A 20373-nucleotide genomic window follows, 5' to 3' on the forward strand; every position below is an offset into this window, starting at 1 on the left:
CATCCCTCCACGTAACGCTCCGTTTTTTCTCTCCCCTTCTTTGTGTCAGCCGACGCTATTTCTCCATGCTTGGGTGATTACCTGCAACAGGAGCGTCGGTTATTGCGGATGAAAACTCGCGTAGGTATATCGTGTACGTTGTTATTACATGTTAATATACATACTTATGTCTGTACGTAAGTATGTATGTTAAAAAGAAAGAGAAAGAAAGATTAGTCTAACGCAAGAAGAGGAGGAGGAGGAGGAGGAGGAGGAGAAGGAGGCGTTTTAAGTCGGTTCTCTTTATGAGTTTAAAGATTTTTCTCAATAATCATACTTATGAGACAAGGTCGTAAATTTATTACCTTTACTCTATCATTCCTATTTATTTATTTATTTATTTATTTATTTATTTCTTTTAATTTTTTTTTTTATTCTAAATCATAAGTCAATAATGATCATTTAATGTACTATCTGATGTTTAATGAATTACATGCAATGTTGTCATTATATAATTAATGAACGTGTAAAAGATAAGATATACATGAGATTCGTGTTTTAAACAAATGTGAAAAATGTGTGTGTGTATTGGAATTGTTGTTTGTTTGTTCAATTGAAATTGTTAGGGAAAATTGTTTAGAAAAGAGTTATAGCTTTGGTATAAGAGTGAAGGAACTAAAAAAAAAAAAGGAATAAAAGGTTAGTGTTCTTCGATGGAAGCATCCAATTAAAGGAAAGAACTTTAATTGCGTCGCTTAATTGGCCGGATAAACCCTAACGCGAAATTATTCGATCGGAGGTCGAATACACGAGTCGGGCGTTTTGCGTGGGTGGAAAATTGCGAGGGCGTGTGCGTGACTAGAAATCTCGGCGATTCGAAACGTGTTCTCTTCTTTGAGTTTATGTATTTATATGTATATATGTATATATATATTTGTGCGTATGTGTGCATTTGCAGCTGTCAATGGGTAAACTCAACCTGTTGGTAGATTTTGTACTAAAAGCACGGAAGATCAACGGTGGCCCCCGTTGTAATCGATTTCTTTTCAATATAGGCGTGTATACTGGCCAGAAAATACACAAGAAATTCTCAACTGGACGTGAACAAGGTCTACGTTACTAATAGTTGCCGTTATACTGTCAGGAAATACTTATCTTATTGCTTGAATAGTCTTTCTCTGGTTATTTTCTATCTTTCTCTTGCTCACTTGGAATTAGGAATAAATATCTGGAATATCGTTTAACATTCGAAACTTTCGAATGATTTCTTTCGATGTTTAGAAAATTCTTCACCTGAGGGTGGAAGGGGGAGGGTGGGATATCCAATAACATTGTTTTAGAAATGTATATGAACGAATTATTGTTCTCGATGTTTGTTGAAAATAAATGCACGATAAATTCGATTGTTTCAATGCACTCGTTTAACTGAAATATTTTTTGTAAAAAAAAAAAAGAAGTAATTAAAATACTAATTAGAAAGTTTCGAATGATTTGTATTAAAAAGAAATTAAAGTATTCATTCTTCGACAAAATGATTTTCAAATTTGTCGATGAATCGATCATAGAATTTTCCTCGAAATTAATTAAATCGCGTATTATAGAAAATTTCATATAATTTCTATACCTGGATGATTAAGAAACAAACTTTAAAGAATAAATTTGTCGTTTGAAGTTAGTCAAAAAATACATTTAATAATAAACTCGAATAATATTGATATATTCAATCGTGAGAAAGAAAATATATATATAAATATTCAATAACATCATTAACAAATATATAATAAACGAACGAGAAAAAATTGTAATTGAAGGAACTCACGTTAAACGTATAAGAAAAATTCAACGACAAAATAGTGAAAATGAAAGGAGGAAGATGGGAAACCATAAATCAGTCTTATCAAATCCTTTACTAAATAAATGATATTCCCAATAAAAGTTTGTTCATAATCATCAAAAGAGAAGTATTAATTATCTATAATTTCTTATAGAAGCATATCTATGGTTTTTTTTTATGTTTCCTTTTACGTTCTCGACCAAAGAGAAATAGAATAAAAATAATAACAACAACAACAACAACAACAAGATGAAGAAAAAGAAGAAAAATAAAAAGAAGAAGAAGAAGAAGAAAAAGAAGATGAGAACACGTTAGATCGTCTGTCGTGATAATTCCATTCTAAGCAGAAGAGTATTACCGATCCATGAAACTCTGGAAGGTCCATAAATCGAAGTAACGCATACACACACATTGCGAAAGTTTTCCCATAATGAATGTTCAGTACCCAACAACGACCTACTACATAATTGATAGGGAACCGAACACGCTAGTTGCTCTTCTTAAGAGAAACGAATTAAAGGCGCGTCACGAGCAACGTCGTTTAAAATGCCGGCCGGTTTCGTGGCTCACGGTTTGTAACAATTTGCCTATTTATCTTGAGAAAATCACGATCACGGTGCTTCCTTCAATTCCCTACTTTTTTCTTTTTTTCTTTCTTTTTGTTTCTTTTCTCCTATTTTTCTTCTTCTTCTTCTTCTTCTTCTTGGAATATGAACTAACTAATCCGACGAATATGGAAACCTCGTTGTTGAAGTCTCAATGGTGTTTTAATTTTAATATTGAAAAAAAATAAAAAAAAAAAAAAGAAGATAAAAACTTCCACTAATTATAATTGTAAATTTAATCGAAGAAAAAGCAAACGCATCGGTGGAATTTTTGCAAATCTCTTTTTTTGTCTGAATTTAAAACCGGTCCCGGTAAGTTTTATAAATGTTAATTTATATCTCAATCTGTCTTGTTCAACAACTATAATTCTTTTTTTTCTTCTTTTTTTTTACAATATCCAAATGATAAATATCTATAGCTCCGAACACCTGGCCTTCAAATAAACGTATTAATCAGAATATTTCAATTTTTCATATATGTATATATATATATCATTAATCATGGTTGAGAATAATAACTAACGAGTATGACCAAAAAAAGTGTGTGCAAAAATTGTTAGAATGAAAATTATGCATCGAAGATGATTCAGCAAATAACATTGTGCGCTCTACAAAGTTTCTCTCTTACGGTTGCGCTCTACAAAATTGTTCATTTAAGCCACTTGAAGTTTGATCCGTAACGCGATGTGCGATATATAGGGATACAACAATATAATTATTAATCAAATATATTTTCTTGTTTTAAAAAAAAAAAGTCACGTACAATAAGTATATCACGTATATAAATCTTCTTTTTTTTTTTTACGAACAAGAAGAAATATCTCTTTCTAAATTGTTCGCTTATCAAATAATAAATATAATAATCTCACGATTTATAATACGAGAGAAGATATGTTTTTATACCGATGTTCGTGCACCAAGCCGTTTATTTTGAAGCGTTTAAAAACGATACATAAATGCATACATTGTGATATCTTGTTTTAATAAAAAGAAATCGTACTGTACGTACGAATGCACAAGATATAAAGTGTAAGTCACGATTGCAAGCCTTAGACCAGTGAAATATTTTCTTCTAAGTATTTTCTACTCTATTCCTTGTATTAGATGAGAGAAAAAGTAGAAAATAAAAAAAGTAAAAAACAAAATGGAAACAAAAAAAAACAGGATTATGGTCGAACACGTTACGAGATAGCAGTAGTTATCTCTGTTTATTTATCTTTTTACCTTTCTTCCTATTTCTCTTTCTTCTTTTTCTATGTTTGTTTCTACAAGGTAGAATTCATAGGAACGCGAACAGGTGTTTCGTCGTGGCATATCTTACCTTTGACTATCGAAAGTTAACGCGTGTACGATTAATTTGCGACTCGTATCCCTCGTAGTCATCTAATCGATACGAGTTTTAGGTATACTAAAGTGTTGAAAAGTATACTTCATGAATGAATTACTCATTTCAAACTTACAAATTCGTTAACGTGTTATTGCTTAATATTAAAGTAATTAATAATTCGACTGTTCAATTTTATATTTTTGTCACACTTTTATTATAATTATATATTGAATTATTTATATTATATATCTTATTCTTTATATATGAGTTTATAGATTAAAGATTATATCTAGAATAATAATTATATTATGATGGTGATATGTTCAATAAATTATATTTAACTTTCTTTTAATTAAATCCACATTATTATATACATTGAATTGTTATGTTAAATTATTTATTACATTTTATATATGTTATTTTTTTCAAATTGATACATTTTCTTTATTATTCTATTATCTTGTATTTAATGTAAATTTTAGAAATTAAAGATTAGACAGAGATAATATTAGAAGTAATGAAAATTTCTTAACAAATTATTTCTGATAAATGATAATAATTATTATAACTTGTACTTTGTAATCAATTTAATTTATATTATAATTTTTCTTTCTTATTTTTTCTATAATCAAATGAAAGAACTTTTAATTATTTTTATTTTTCATCATTTGATGTGCGTTTGAAGTTTGAAATTAGACACGAAAATCCACGAAACGGATAGATTTATACTTTCATCACAGATACCACCGACGTAATCGAGTATTGCATTAATACACCATTGTTCCGTCAAATGATAGACGCATACGAATATGTTTCGTATTGGTAACTGCAAACTTACGTTTACGACGTAACGTATAACATTCTTTATCGATGTGTCAAACTTTGAACTTTTCTATCAGTTTCTAATATCTATCCGTGACCCGATTCGTAAACATTCAACATATTTCATCTATTTCTCGGATTATCTATATAATAAATATTTATTAATGTATTTATTAAAAAAAGAAATAACTAGATAAGAAAATTCAATGATAACCGAGCAAATGGAATGCAACACGGAAATCACACGTGCGTTTGCAGCTGTCGTTCATACTGCGTTAATAAATTTCTATATATATCGTATAAATCAGCATAAAATAAATATTGAGATACATGATGATGATATATTAAACTATTGAAATATTCTACTTCTTATGTATCGCATAAACCTATACTTTAAATGCATACATATGTTTTTCTACGTATACATATGTATACATGTGTGTACACACATATATATTAGAATGATACGCGTATAGCAAGTGTATTGAAATCTTAGAATAAGAAAGATATCGATTGGATTATGTTAGAAAGAGCCCAGTTAAAGACACATCGAGAATGTTAGCTTTGAGGATTCAGAAGTTGGTGTTAAAATATAACACGATAGTATCTAACATAAGCTAATAGCATTTATCTCATCGAATACATATCGATACAATCGTTGATCGTTATCGATAGTATCCAATCGACGGCTCCTATCATTGAGGGAATTAAATCGATTTATCTGAAAACCATCCTCGAAGGTTACTATTATGAGCTGTTAACTCGTGAGATGAAATTATATAGAGAGATAGGAAATGAGAAAAAAAAATAAAAATACGATAGAAATGTACAATATTTTATACGATGTGTATAGTCGATTTGTCTAACAATTTGTAGAAAGATTTCTTTTTTTTTTTTGATCGGATAAAACTAAAGACATATCGTTTGCGTTTAAAAAAAAAAGAAAAAAGTTGTATAATTATTCGTGTATTAATGTAAAAAAAATTAACGATAAAACAAACTACAAGGAATTTGAAACCGTTCGAATGACACCTGTACTGTGTCTCACTTACAATTACAAGATTTTTATTTAATATATTGTATTAAAAAAAAATATAATTACCGAGACAATAAACGAAATTATGATATTCTAAAAATAAAAATAAAAAATACACAAAAACAATTTTAACAATATAATAAAACGATTATAAATCATCGCGAGAAATCGATAATCTATTTTTACCTAATAGAAAAAAGGAAAAAAAAATCAATGAATTAAACGTATGCAGTCGTAGAATAGTAGTATTACGTAATCAACGTGGAAACCAGAGAGAACCGAGTATTTAATTGGCAATTAACGTTTCGACCTTTGTCTCCGGCGTGAGTAAAGAGACGTCAAAATTTTCTAGAGTAAAATGCTTAAACCGATATAATCGAGAAGATCGTGGTTTACAGTGGTCATGAATATTCATTGGGTGTGCGAAGTTGGATCTGTTAGTGGAAGGTGGAAGGGAAAATATTATGCGAACTTTTAAGAAGACGAGCACCCGATAATAAGAAAAAATAAACAAAACAAAAAATAAAAAAAAATAAAAAAATAAAAAAATAAATAAATAAATAAATAAAGAATGAAAGAGAAAGAGAAGCCCATTCTATACGCTCGGGTAAATATATTCATCCGTAGAAGGTGCCTCTGCACAGATAGCGATATCTTTGAATGCAATGCCGTGCAAGATACGTCCAGGTTAATATATTTATCCTGCCTTACACTTAATGTGGATCGCCGTCATGCGGTCATGCTCGGCTCGAGGTAACAAATATGCTTGCGGGAAGAATTTCGAAAAAGAAAAGAATAAAAAAAGACAACAAAAAATATTAGATTTTCTCTTTCTCTTCTATCAACCGTGTATACAGCAGGATGATCTTAAAAGTATGATTTTTCATCAAATAATTCTAAATTTTATCACGAGAGATCGTGTGATACGTTATTTAAGATTTTGATTTTTAAAAGTTTGTTTTTTCGTCAAATAATTCTAAATTTTATCACGAGAGATCGTGTGATACGTTATTTAAGATTTTGATTTTTAAAAGTTTGTTTTTTCGTCAAATAATTCTAAATTTTATCACGAGAGATCGTGTGATACCTTATCGAAGATTTTTTCCAACCAAACATTTGTATACGTAATTTTGAAGAAGATTCTTTCGATGACACGAATATCGCGTATTTTATTTTTTTTTTTTTATTTTGATAATATTTTAACATACGTATATTTATGTTAGATGATATTAGAAATAAGTATATAAATAATATGATAAGTAAAAGATAGGATATAAAATATAGTATTGATCGAACAAACAATATGATCAATTTTTCTCTTAAATCTTACGTAAAACATCGTCGCGGAAGTTAATTAAAAGCAGCGAATTCACAACCAATTAGCTCAGCATAGTATACTCGTTAGGATTCGATATGATAATGCTCTTGCATAAATTATCTGAAAAACGTAGCAATTCCCTAAAGATCGACTGGCAAGATGAACTCGCTTTTAAACGATTAGAAATCTTACGTGCGGCACACGTGATACACACACATATATACACACACACACACATATATGTCCCCGCGAGTTTGTATTATTTTAAATTTAAAAGCCGGAGTGATCATGATCCTGATTTTCCATATCCGTTTGTGAACGAAGATTAATATGGTTGAATTCTGAGTGACAAGTCGATAACAACTTGCGATACGTTGTTAGATATTAACTATTTCAATCTTTTTACAAATAAATTACTCAATTATATAACTTCTCGATCGTCCGCGCAAATTACTAGATCTCTATTTTAACTATAGATTGTAAATCTTTTCTAATAATATATTCTTAAACGAGAAAAAAAAAAGAAAAAAATTATATCTCGGAAATGTTATTCCAACTCGTCAACTTTTAATAAATTGGCTTTAGATTTGAATTTTTTTCCTTTTTTTTCTTGTAACAAATATTTTTCTTTCTTTTCAATTGAAATCAACGAATAATTGCGTGTCAATTTTCTGACATTATTTTTGATTTTCTTTAATAAATATATATATTATAGAAAAACTTATTCAACCATAAATCGTGGTTGATATACATAAATCTTTCAACAGATTTTAAACCGAGGATATTTATTTTCAAATGAAAATCTCGACTATTAGGATGGAGATGAACATGATCGTTTCGCTTTCTTGGCACGATTTATATCATCGTGAGTTAGCCGTTAACTCGAAAAGACAGGTATACGAAAAATAAAAAAAAATATAATCAAATAAAAACAAAGATAATGAATAAAACCTGTGTAATATATAAAATCACGTATCTTAAAAATATTCACTAGGGAGATTTATACGAATCATACGTAATTTGATCTGTTATTATACTTACAATTGTTTCATACTAATCGTGGAATTTGGTACGCGTAACGTTATCGGATCATAATCGATAAGCTCGTATTTATCTTAAACGCGATCGAATATAAATTGTAACTAGTGTTTCTCATAAGAGACCACAATTACGTTTGTAAATCGATTAATTAAACGAGTTACAGGGCACGGCTTCATTATATTGATTTTTCTAAAGTATTTCTTTCTTTCTTTCTTTCTTTCTTTCTTTTTTTCTTCCTATTCATGCTTTTAGATTTGAAGATAGAAAGTAAACTTAGTTACTGTGTCTACGTAAATACTTGAAAATCTATTTAACATTGTTTACTATAGTTTCAAGTTACCAACATTTGAATCTATTCTTTCTCTTTAGATTTTTATTTTCATTTCTATCCAAAGATAGTTATTCTCTTTATCATAGCACGTAATTAATCACGAGGCATAAAAAAACAAACGTAGGATCTAATTTCGTTTTAGAGAAAAGGCCAGGAGGATAGGTCAAGATTATTATTTCAAATTTCTTTCATCTCTTATTGTGTTTAGTCGAAATAAATAGGAGGAAAACACTTTTCAGTAGATCCTTTCACGTTCCGACAGGTGTGGAGTAATTATGAAAAATAATTAAACGCTTATAAGTCAGTCGGATAGATCTATCGATCTTTTCTATCCGTTAAATTCATTACGTGTAACGGGGATAAAATACAATTTTACGAATTTAAATGTAAGTGATTGCATTCAAATAAAAATAGTCGAGTAAATAAATAAACACATATTAATAAACGGTCAGTATCATAAACATATACAAATAAATGAATATATTATCGTTCAGGATAGGTGTGTTATGTATAAATACTTAATACTTGCAATTGTATATATTTGTCGGCTACTTGCTAGTATTTCAACAAAAGAACTATGATATTCCGTGCGAATAACATAAACTTTGTGTACATACATAGATACTTTATGTACATAATCTATGTACCTTAAGTACACCTCGTGTGTGGAAACAAGAGCGGGGATTAATGTACTCTCATTATAAACTTATCTACAACGGTGTAATAAACGGCTCGCGTGATCTTATGGCCTTTCATTATAATTATAGTGATTTTTCAAATGCTGGATGATCGTACGTACCTCTACTACTCCCAGTAATTGCCGAAAGGTTTAAACTTAACTTTAGTAATATTTACCGATCGTTTATATATATATCTACTTTCTTATTACGCTAAATCTTTATATATATATATGTAGATGTGTGTGTATTTGTGTGTATATGTATGTACAGATGATCCATGTCAACTTGATAGACGAGAAACGATTTTCTTTACGTTTTATTTAACTTTGAAAAAAAAAAAAATTATTTGACCTGGCAGGATCGACTATCTTCCGAGAATTCTGATATCGGAAGAACCTAACGGAATTATGTTCAAAGAGAGGGAGAGAGAGAGAGAGAGAAAGAAAATCATAGTATCATTCCGTTCACGAAGTAATCATCACCTTGGCCCTTGATCGATACTCCTGGAAATCATTCCGATAGTTCTCTCCTAGAAAATAGATTACGTTCTAACGCGTATCCAACGTATACATCGTTTCGATAAAATCATTTTTATGAATCGTCATATTTTTTCAAGGAGAAAAATTAATCGTGAAACGTTGATTTTCATGATTGTTAATACTAGTTTTGATGTTTTATTTGAATTATTATTATTATTATTGTAAATATTCGAGGTTGATTCTATATTATTTCAATATTTCTATTAATCGTTCATTTTGATTTGCAATCATTTATTTCGTTTCATTATATTCAAAATTAATTATTTACGTATTGTAAACAAGAAAATATTCACTTTCGTTAACATAAATTATCGTAATAAATTTTTTTCTAAATCGTTGTATATTTTCTGTTTATAAAAAAAGAAAATTAACATAGAATAAGAGAATTTAACAGTTTTCTTTTCTTAGTAAATTTATAACAATCGATATAATTTTTGCGTTAGGATCGTATCATTATGCACGAATCTTAAAAGATATTAGAAAATGGGTATATTCGTGAGATCATTATAAACGAGAAATGCGTAGAAAGGTAGCAGCTTCTGAAAAGAGGACTCGCGAGTGTTTTGAAAATGACGACAGGTCGATTCGATCGATCGAATGCAACGGCGGACTTGTTGCACGTAGTTGGATTGCAAGGTAGAAAGAGAATTAAGTGAGAGAGAGAGAGAGAGAAAGAGTTAGACGACGTGGATCTCGCGTGGTTAAACCGTACGAGCACGAGCACGAGCACGAGCACGGAACTTTCTAATGCCTGCATTAATATTTTTGTGCCTTCGAGCTAAAGCCGTTGCGTCAAAAGGTCGGCTCGCACTGTTTCTTCTCGTAGACGGCGTGAAACCACCGGATATATGGACAAATATTTGGACATTATTATAATTCCAATTATTTTATTTTTATATATATTAAATATTTCATTTATTATATTTAATTATTATAATTATACAATATTATATATATATATATTTAAAATATAATATTTATATTTAATATATACATTAAATATTTACTATACAAAAGAAAAATGTAGAACAGAAATATTCTCTAGGGAAAATCTAGGGATATATCTAGAATATATATAATTTTGCTTTATGTATTAATAATAAATATATAATAAGCTAAAGCAATGTATTTTGTGTCGAATTATATTGCATAACACACAAATAATTTCTAATTAATAATAACATTAATATATATTCATATAAAAATATGAATTTTGACAATAGTATAATTTTTAAGTATTTTAATTTATATATAAAATATATTATAAACGAACAAATAGAAAACCTATTATCCTATTATATATTGTAATTTTTAGTTAACACAAATCCTACTACTACTAATAATAACAATAACGTTAATATACACATTTAATTTAATACCATGGAAGATGATATTTCGCTGAATAACGTTGTACCGATCGTAGTTACAATGATGCCCCATGACCTCAACTTTACATTGTCATTATTCTCAAATCTATTCTATCTCTAATCTATTCCAACGATTTCTATTTCGAATGTGAAACAACTCAACAATATTTTCTTTTTTTTTTCTTTTTTTCCAATTGCAAACTTCATATTACATTTATCAAGAAAATAAATTATTTATTACAAACAAAATAAACTATAGAAATATATCGTGAAAAATTACATATGGATTCGTTGTAAGTAATGGATCGTCGTCGTAACATTCGAAATACATTTATTCGGTAGTATGTATCAACCATTTACGAATGAATTACGAGAATAGATATCCGATTTGCCGATTGGATCGTCACGAACGAATGAACGAACGAGCGAAGGAAGTTCCACTTTAACGCAATCTCAGTTTGGAGATCATCTTTGTAGTTTGCATCTAGTATGGCAAATAAATAACTTCTTCGAGTTAATATTTCCTTCTCTCTCTCTCTCTCTCTCTATTTATTTCTCTTTTACTATTCTCAGATAGATATATATATACATAAAATCGAAACACGAACTTTGTACCAGATAACTCTTGATCGGTATTACTACTTTAAAATATACATTGAAACTCGCGGTTAGGATGATTTCAAAGCTCGATGGATATACACATACACACATACATATATATATAAACATGCATACATAAACATATATTTGTAATATTGCGAGTTAAGATTCTTAAGAATCAAGAATCGGATGAAAAAAGCCGATTGTTCCGCAAGAAACTCGAGAAAGAGCCTAACCGAGATCGAGATGAAACGAGTAGATCTCATTCGCATTTGTTCAGCCCCGCGATCATGCTAGGTTGAGTTAAACCCAAGCCGAACCGAACCGAGCTGAGCTGAGCTGAGCTGAGCTGAGTTGAATCGAGTTGAGCGAAATCTCTTTGCGAGTAACCATTGAATTAACAGAGAGAAGAAGAAGAAGAAGAAGGTGGGAGAGAAAATTACACGCTTCTTGGTACCTATACTTGGTACCAACACTATTACAACGATAGAAGAAGAAGAAGAAGAAAATGAAGAAAACGAAGATGACGACAAAGACGACGAGTAGGACGTTTCGCGAGCTTAGATGAGGAAGGTCGTTGTTAGAAAGAGTTAGAAAAGAGGGAGAGGGAAAAAGAGTGAGAAGGAGAGGGGGTACGAGGGAGAGGGAGAGTCAAACTCTTCTCAAGAACGATCGTTTCATTTCAGATATATATCTATCGGTCTACACATAATTGTCCTTGATAACGGTACACGATGCACCTACATAACGGCACGTTACTATAATATATATATATATGTATATATATATATTTATACTTACGTCTAGCTTTTTAACATATTATCGCTTTGTTTTGCCCATGACGACTTCCTCTTGATATCTTGTTCCGTTTCGATTAACTATGTTTAGATTCGCCTTTTTTTTTTCTTTTCTCTCCTATTGGTTTTTTTTTTTTTTTATTTTTTTTTTTACATCATATCGGTAAACATCGATGATGTAAAATTAATTGCAACAGATATAACTGGTGATGATTTTTCCTCGTAGTATATCGTTCTTTACAGTTTCCTGATTCTAATTAAAGAATATATTGTACGAGAAATTTGTCTTCATTATTACATCATACACGAGTGATATAAATAAAGTGATTGTTTTTTTTTATTTAGACAGTAATTTGCGTTACGTTTCTTTTACGATTTATTTTTCTACGTAAAATCATCCCCTTTTACGGATGTATGTGTTTATAGAAAAAAATATCTAAAATATACAATGTATCGTAATAACGACAGTTGAATAATTTCGAAAATTCGAGAAAACAAAAACATTTATTCGAATAATAATATAAAAAATAATTTCAATATCAAATATCAATCGTCGAATACATTAAATTTAAATATTTCTTACTTTATCCACTGTCATAATTAACGTCACATATAATATATTACATTATATATAATTTTTCGTTAATTAAGCATACACGCTACTGAAATTTGACAATGATGGTGAAAGAGAGAAAAAAAAAAAAGGAAATAAGCAAAAAGTAAATCGTATATATACCTTACCGAACGTTTAATTAACACAAGAAGAGTCGATAACGTTTCACCTTTCGGACAAGGCAAACACGTTTCTGAAGCTGCTAAAGTTACCTGCCTCGTTATTAATCCTCGAGAAATGTGACTCTCCTACGCTTTAATTCACGATGTATTTGAACTCATGATCATTAATTATTAACATCGATTCCAATTTACATTTCAATATTATTACCATCGGAAGCTAAAAGTTTTTCAATTATGATCATCGATGTGTCGTCGTCGTCGTCCCGCTTCCGTTTCTTATTTTTCTCTCTTCTCTTTTTTTATTTCTTTCTTTCTTGCTGCATGAAACTCGTAATATTCTTTAACTATTCTCGAATATCAGAGAGGTGTACGGTGATTTGAACGAGCGAACAGGAGACACGCTTCGACGGATCTTACGAACAAGTCTTGCTTCTACATTGTGGAATCCGAACAAAGTCGATTCTTTCGAACCTTTAAAAACTTTTACTTACTTTATTCTTATTTCTATTAATTTTTCTATTTTTCTTTTTTTTTGTGACAGACAGTTAAAAGAATCGAGCGGTTAAATTTTCTATATCGTTGTATTTTTATCATTTATTTATTTATTTATTTATTGTTTTTTTCTATTTTCATTTCTCAGATCTGTAATAGGAATATCGTACATTTTATAATTACTGAAAGGTCACCAATAAACCACCACTGCAACTACTATTTTATTAAATAAAAATAAATATATTATTTTCATTGAAATGATATCATTGTGAATAAATAATTCAATGCATGGATGATAATTACAAAACAATTTTTCTTTCAAAGTAACTTTCGATTTAATATCATCATTTAATATGATAATCATTAATAAATGTCATCATTTATTAATATCATATTCATCTTTTGTATATTTTGATATTAAGTCTCTTTTCTTTCCTTTTTTCAAATTTCTCGTTACATTAATAAAGATATTTCCGATGAGAAAAACGTCGTGTACACTTATGTAAATGAAAAATAATCAAATATATAAAATCAATATATCGTAAAATAAATATAACATATACGTGTATGCATATAAATATAATTCAAATGGTATAGTTTCAGAAAAATTACGCGTGGAAAGATCACAAATTATGGGACAGTATTCCTTATCAGTAATTTTGATTTTTATATCACTCATCTCTCTCGTTTTCTTTCTCTTTCGCACTAACATTAACTCTTACTCTCTCGTCATCCGAACGTTTATATCTTTAGCAAAAGAAAATACGATATAAAATGAAGATAAAAAGAAAGAAAGAAAGAGAAAGAGAGAAGGAGAGAGAGAAGGATAGAGACTTAATTTATTTACTTCTGTTTACATGCAAACGTACAACGCGTATTCGCATACTAATCGAGCAAGTATCGTTGGTCCGTAACGATTTTACTTCTTTGCTGTATTGCCGCAACCGTGGTGAAGAAGAAGCAAGCAAGCAAGCAAGCAAGCAAGCAAGCAACTGACGTGCAGTTCTCTTCTTGGTGAAATGAAGGGAAGACAAGAAACAACAAAACCAAAAAACCAAAAAAACCAAAAAAACCAAAAAAACCAAATTGAAGGAAAAAAGAGAGAAAAAAAAACAAGAAAATCAACAAGAGAAAGAAATGGAAGAAAAGATAAAAAGGATTCAAACGGAGAAAGAGAAAGAAAGAAATAGAGAGAGGGGCAGGGGGGAAGGAGGGGGAGAGAGTGAGAGAGAGAGAGAGAGGAACAAGTTACCAAGTTACGTTCTCGTTGTAATTTCGATATCGTCGATAAATTTCTCACCTTGAATCACGATCGTACTTCGAGACTGCAACTTGTACGTCGATAACGAAACGAGCCGAAAAAGATAGGGGAAAGGGGGTGAAGGGGGAAGAAACGAAGTTCACGATCACGTGCGTATTATTATAAACGAGAAGAGAACTATTTTTTTCTATATAAATATAATATAATATAATATATAATGTTATAATATATAATTATTATAATATAATAAATATAATAATTTGTTGTTTGTTTTAATGTTTTTTCTCTAGTTTAATAATAATCGATTATAGAATAATTAATTAATTAAATCTCAAATGTATTGTTTCTTATGCGTTATCTTTTAAAAAATATAATTTGTTTTGTTGTTTTAATTGGCTTTCTTTTGTTCGAACGAAAACAAGATTTTCTTGTTTGTCTTATCACTTTTTCATTTGATTTTTGTTTTTTATTTCACAGAAAAACTTACGATAATCCATGCGATTAAGAGAGAGAATTGTTCGTGCGTGTGATCATTATGTTTATTTAAAAATATTATTCTCTAGAAGATTAGCGACATATATTTTAATCATAAAAAAAAGATATATATTTATTTGTAATAAATAATAATCACATGTGCACATCATAATTATGATTTCTCAGGCTTATAAGTATGATATATGAATTAACGTGTAACTCGACGATTTCATGTTTCCGATAGATGTTTAATCGATATCTTTGTCGATAACTTCGATTGGACCACCTGCGGATGTTGCACATCGAATCGTCGATCTATCGAACGATTTCATACCATCTTGTAAATACACAGACACATATACAGACACATATACAGGTACACGCATTAATACAAGAGAGGAACTTGTAATCTCAAAGTTTTCATCACAGTTTAATAATTTATCATAAATTTCTCTAAGATTAAAAACAATACGAGAAAATGAAAAAAAAGAAAAAGATTATTGCAAAATAGAAAATTTCAACATGAAGCAATAAAATAAATGTGAGCCCGGTGAAATCTTATAAAATACATTTAAAAAGACGAAAAATTAATAAAAAAATAAAAAAGACATTGTAGATTAACACACTGGTTAGAAATAAAGCGAGAAAGAAAGTGAAGGAATAATAAAAAAATAAAAAACAAAAGAACAACGTCGAGAAGATATAGAAAATTTAATAAAAAAAAAATGTGATCGGTGAAATCACAAAATAAATTATTTACAAAAAAATCAAATAAAATTAAGATTAACTTATAAAAGATGTATATATACAGAAAGAGAGTGAGAGAGAGAGAGAGAGAGATATTTGATGATACTTCGTCGTCGATAAATTATGTCAATTTCATTTGATTCCTCGTCTCTTTAAATAACCGTAATTATACTTGTGTTCTTTATCGTTTGTTTAGTATCGTGGCTCTTACAGCAACGATCATCGAGAAAACCGCAGAATCTTCTTTCTCTCTCTCTCTCTCTCTCTCTTTCTCTCTCACACACACATACACTGTTAGCCACTATTTCTTACTCTCTCGATTATGCAGCATCTCTCCGCACCTTCTTCATCGTCTTCTCGCTTAATGTTTTTTATCGGTGCTCCTTTTTTCTTAACGCGAGATGGCAATGACTATAATCGTAGAAAAAGGAAAAAAGAAAATGAGAGAAATAGAGAGAGAGAGAGAGAGAGAGAGATGAACGATCGAACGATCAACTTTTTGCAATACCGGCAAATGTCTTCTCTTCTACAACAATGTCACGAATCTCATGAAACTCCCACGTGAATACATACGTGTATATACAAGGTGTCCCAAAAAGTCTCTTCACAAAAAAAGATTTTTTTTCTGGAAAAAAGATAAGAAAAGAAAAGAGAAAAATAAAACGAAAAAGATGGTGAAGAAATTAACACATTTTTTTTATTAATTTATCGTTAAAATGATAATACTTTAATTTTTATTTCAACGTAGTGAGTCTCCGTTTTAAACGATATTATTCAACAAAAATAGATTATCACGAGATATAACTAATAATTAATAATTAATAAAATTATAACTAAAAATTAATTGTAACTAATAATTAAAAGTGTAAAGAAAACATTTAAAAAAAAAGAACAAAACAAAAAAGAAATAATAATTTTTCTATTGGTTAAAGCGACTTTTGGCACATCCTGTACACGTGTGCATATATATATATATATACAGATGATACACACATTCAAAGATACGTTCGCGAATCTATCGATTTCTCTAGGAGTTACGGAAGATGCTTTTAACGGCTCGATCCAAAGCATTTTGCTCTCTTGGCAACACTGTTGGGTGAAAGAAAGAAAGAGAGAGAGAGAGAGACGCATAGCGAGCTAGAAAGTTCGTCGATGCTACAAAGCAACTTTTACGAGATCGCTATCTCACCGACCTAATAACAACAATTTCGTCAAATCGATAAAAGAGGTCGATATAATCGGATCAATCTATCGATTGTCTCAAACTTACCTTTATACATACATATATATATATACATTTGTATATACGTATATGTACGTGCATAGTTTGTGTTTGTGTGTGTGTGTTTATACGTTAAGGAGAAGCTGCACTATAGTTCGTCAATTATCTCGAAACGAAGCAATCTTCGTGAAGGTCGTTAATGAGCCGATAACAGGGACTTCATTTTGCACCAATTCTTAACCGATCTCGAACACGATCATCATTTTTCTTTTTGTTTTGTTTTGTCAGATATTTTCTTTCTAATACACATTAGTTTTGATCTATATCTAATAAGACGAGGTATATATTTTTTTGGTTTTTTTTTGTTTTTCTTTTCTTTCTATTCTAACGAATTTTTACTCTTTAATCGTTTCAAATCGAACGAACGTACGATCATTTTTCATTTTTGTGATGATCGTTCTTGGATATAAGTAACACGTTGCTTATCAAGTTGATAATACGATCGTTCTACTAGATGATTTTTTTTAACGCGATCGAGATTTCGTAATTACCTGTTTTCTGTAACATACACACACACTCACATATATATATATATTATATTTTGATTTATATTTAATAAGATCAGGTGTTTTCCTGAGTTTCTACTTTGTATTATTTCAAATCAGGATGATTGCTTTTTTCTTTCTTTTTTTTTTGCAACAAGTAACGTTGCCAATCAGGTTGATGATTTTTTTAACACGATCAAAATTTCATAATTACCTACTTTCTATAATATATATATATATATATATTTTTAATTATGTTCAGTAAGATTCATATCTTGTGTTCTCTTTGAATTTCTACTTTGTATTACTTTCAATCAGGATAATAGTTTATTGTATAAAACAACATTGTCAATCGAAATAATATACAAGTGATCATTATATAAATGATATTAGTAAAGAATGAAAATTTTCTAAAACATATTTCGATCAAGTATAATATTAATAAGACCAGCTCGCATAGATATATATATATATTACTTGTTCTCGTACATTTCTATTATTTTCTATCAGTCGAAATCAATCGATCATTTTTATTGCGACGATCGTTCATTGTAACAGTTAACGTTGTTAATCGGGTGATCACTCGTTCGATGATATTTGATACAATAATGTTCTAATTATAGTAAACGTCAGATTAAATTGGTAGTTGGTTGTTAACTTGAAACGATATTGACGGGAATAAAACGTTATAATATTAAATAATGTATCCTAATTTGTTCCAGAAGATACATTACTCATTACGCGAATGTATTCACGTAAGTGTACGTGTATGTGTATGTATATGTTTATTCTGCGTATTCGAATGTGTGAAAGAAATTAAAGAAACAAGAAGCTCCAGTACCTTTCTCTTTCTTACTCGTTAAAAAAGAAAAAAGAAAAAAGAAAAAAGAAAAAATAAAAGAAAAGAAATAACGTGTAATATACTAATCTTGAGTAGAATTTTACGAGCGAGTAAGAATTAGCGAGAGCGTTTAAAGGCATGAGATCTAATCGCGAGGAAAGTGATGATGAAGTGGACACTCGCCGAGCTAGGGAATTACGATCATCGGGTCATACAATCACGAGCACCGGTGCATCGCGATGAAAGAAACAGAGTGAAAGATTCAGAGAAGGAAATTGGGATTGGGTGGGGGAGAAAGAAAGAGGGAAGTTAAGATAGATTGTACGAGATGATCGTTAAATCTTGAAACGCGAAACCAGTCTTATTTCAATTGTAAAATTAAAAAACAAGAAAATAATAGATAAATAATCTAATTCTATTCTCGAATCTCGAAGATTAAAGAAAAAGAAAAATAAAAAATACGCGCGTTATTGTAAACAATTTAAAACGCTCGTTTCCCATTCGTTCGTGTATTTTTATTCGAAGTAAATCCAGACAAGACGACTGTCATTATACTATTTTTACGCTTTTACGCGCAATTTATTGAAATGAATATGCGAATAAAAATAAAAAATAAAAATAAAAATGAAAAAGAAAAAACGGAAGAGAAGAAGAAAAAAAAAAATATATCCATCGGCGCGATATAACGTAAGCGTTATAAAGTATTCGATTTAATAATTGTAATTAAAAATCCAATGAAATGTTCTCACGCGGTTCTCATTAGATACTTGACCAACACAAACCAAATGTGTTTACAACATTATCAAGTTGGAAGATTTTCTATTCGTTTTCTTATTAAAGGTCGTGAAGAATATGAAATGTCCTCACAAATTTGTCAAACTTTCAAGAGAATTTCCGAAATTTTTCTCACTTTCTAAAGAATATTTTATAGTCGTCCACGGAATATCTAATAATAATAATAATTAGACGAGTTGGATAGTAGTTAACAAATATATATATATATATATGGATAAAGAAAGAGAGAAGGATTCTCGAATTACGGACAATATTTTGTCCTTACGAAACAGTTATACACCGTGTAAACACGCTCACGTTAGCTCGTGGACAAACGAAAATTGCAATATGTGCACCGTGGAGACCGCGAGGGTCAAACGCGATTATTAGTCGAATTTATAACCCAAGGATCGGCGTGAATATGTTAGCGATGTTCGAATGAAGAAAACTCTGCTTGCAATCATCCTAAGAAGAAGTTCCTAAAGTTACTATTACTAACGATTCTTACGTGTGTAGCCTGGTAGCATGAGAGAACATTTGAAACAAGTAAAAAAAACGAACTCTATAAGGAAAAGAAAATTCCGCGCTAGCGCGAACGTCACTTCAATTCAATTATCTAACTTTTATTTTGTATCTTTAACTTATTTATTAGACGGGTATTCGGTAAATCGATTTTATCCTTTTGTTCACATTTTTTTTTCTACTTTTTTTCAAAAATTCAATTTATTTATATTTTATCGTCCCGGTGTCTCTTGATTTTGTTAAATTATATTTTATTTATTCGACGAGTATCGGTAAATGGGATTATTTTATTTTCTTTTTCTTTTTCTTTCTTTCATTCAATTTGTTTCGTGCAATTTTTTGTTTTTAAATTCGATCGGTTCGGTTTTCCTTCTTTTCTTTTTTTTTTTCTTTCTTTTTCTCTTTTAAATTGTGAAACAGGAACGTGTTTCTTCCGTACTTCTGAGATAACCGCTTTCTCTGACCTAAAGGAACGAGGGAATAC

The 20373-nt window shown here is 29.8% G+C and overlaps 1 long non-coding RNA gene across 1 annotated transcript; it reads right to left on the reverse strand.

Annotated features, from left to right (window-relative positions):
• Positions 1-39: 39 nt before the first annotated feature.
• On the reverse strand, positions 40-12350 carry LOC122524248. The gene is made up of 2 exons (XR_006305499.1): positions 12281-12350; positions 40-81 (listed from the first exon to the last, which is right to left on the reverse strand). It is a non-coding gene; the product is annotated as an uncharacterized LOC122524248 (long non-coding RNA).
• Positions 12351-20373: the final 8023 nt, after the last annotated feature.

The sequence above is a fragment of the Polistes fuscatus genome, unplaced genomic scaffold (genome assembly GCF_010416935.1).
Source record: "Polistes fuscatus isolate 324 unplaced genomic scaffold, CU_Pfus_HIC Scaffold7, whole genome shotgun sequence".
In the NCBI taxonomy this organism is placed as follows: Eukaryota; Metazoa; Arthropoda; class Insecta; order Hymenoptera; family Vespidae; genus Polistes; species Polistes fuscatus.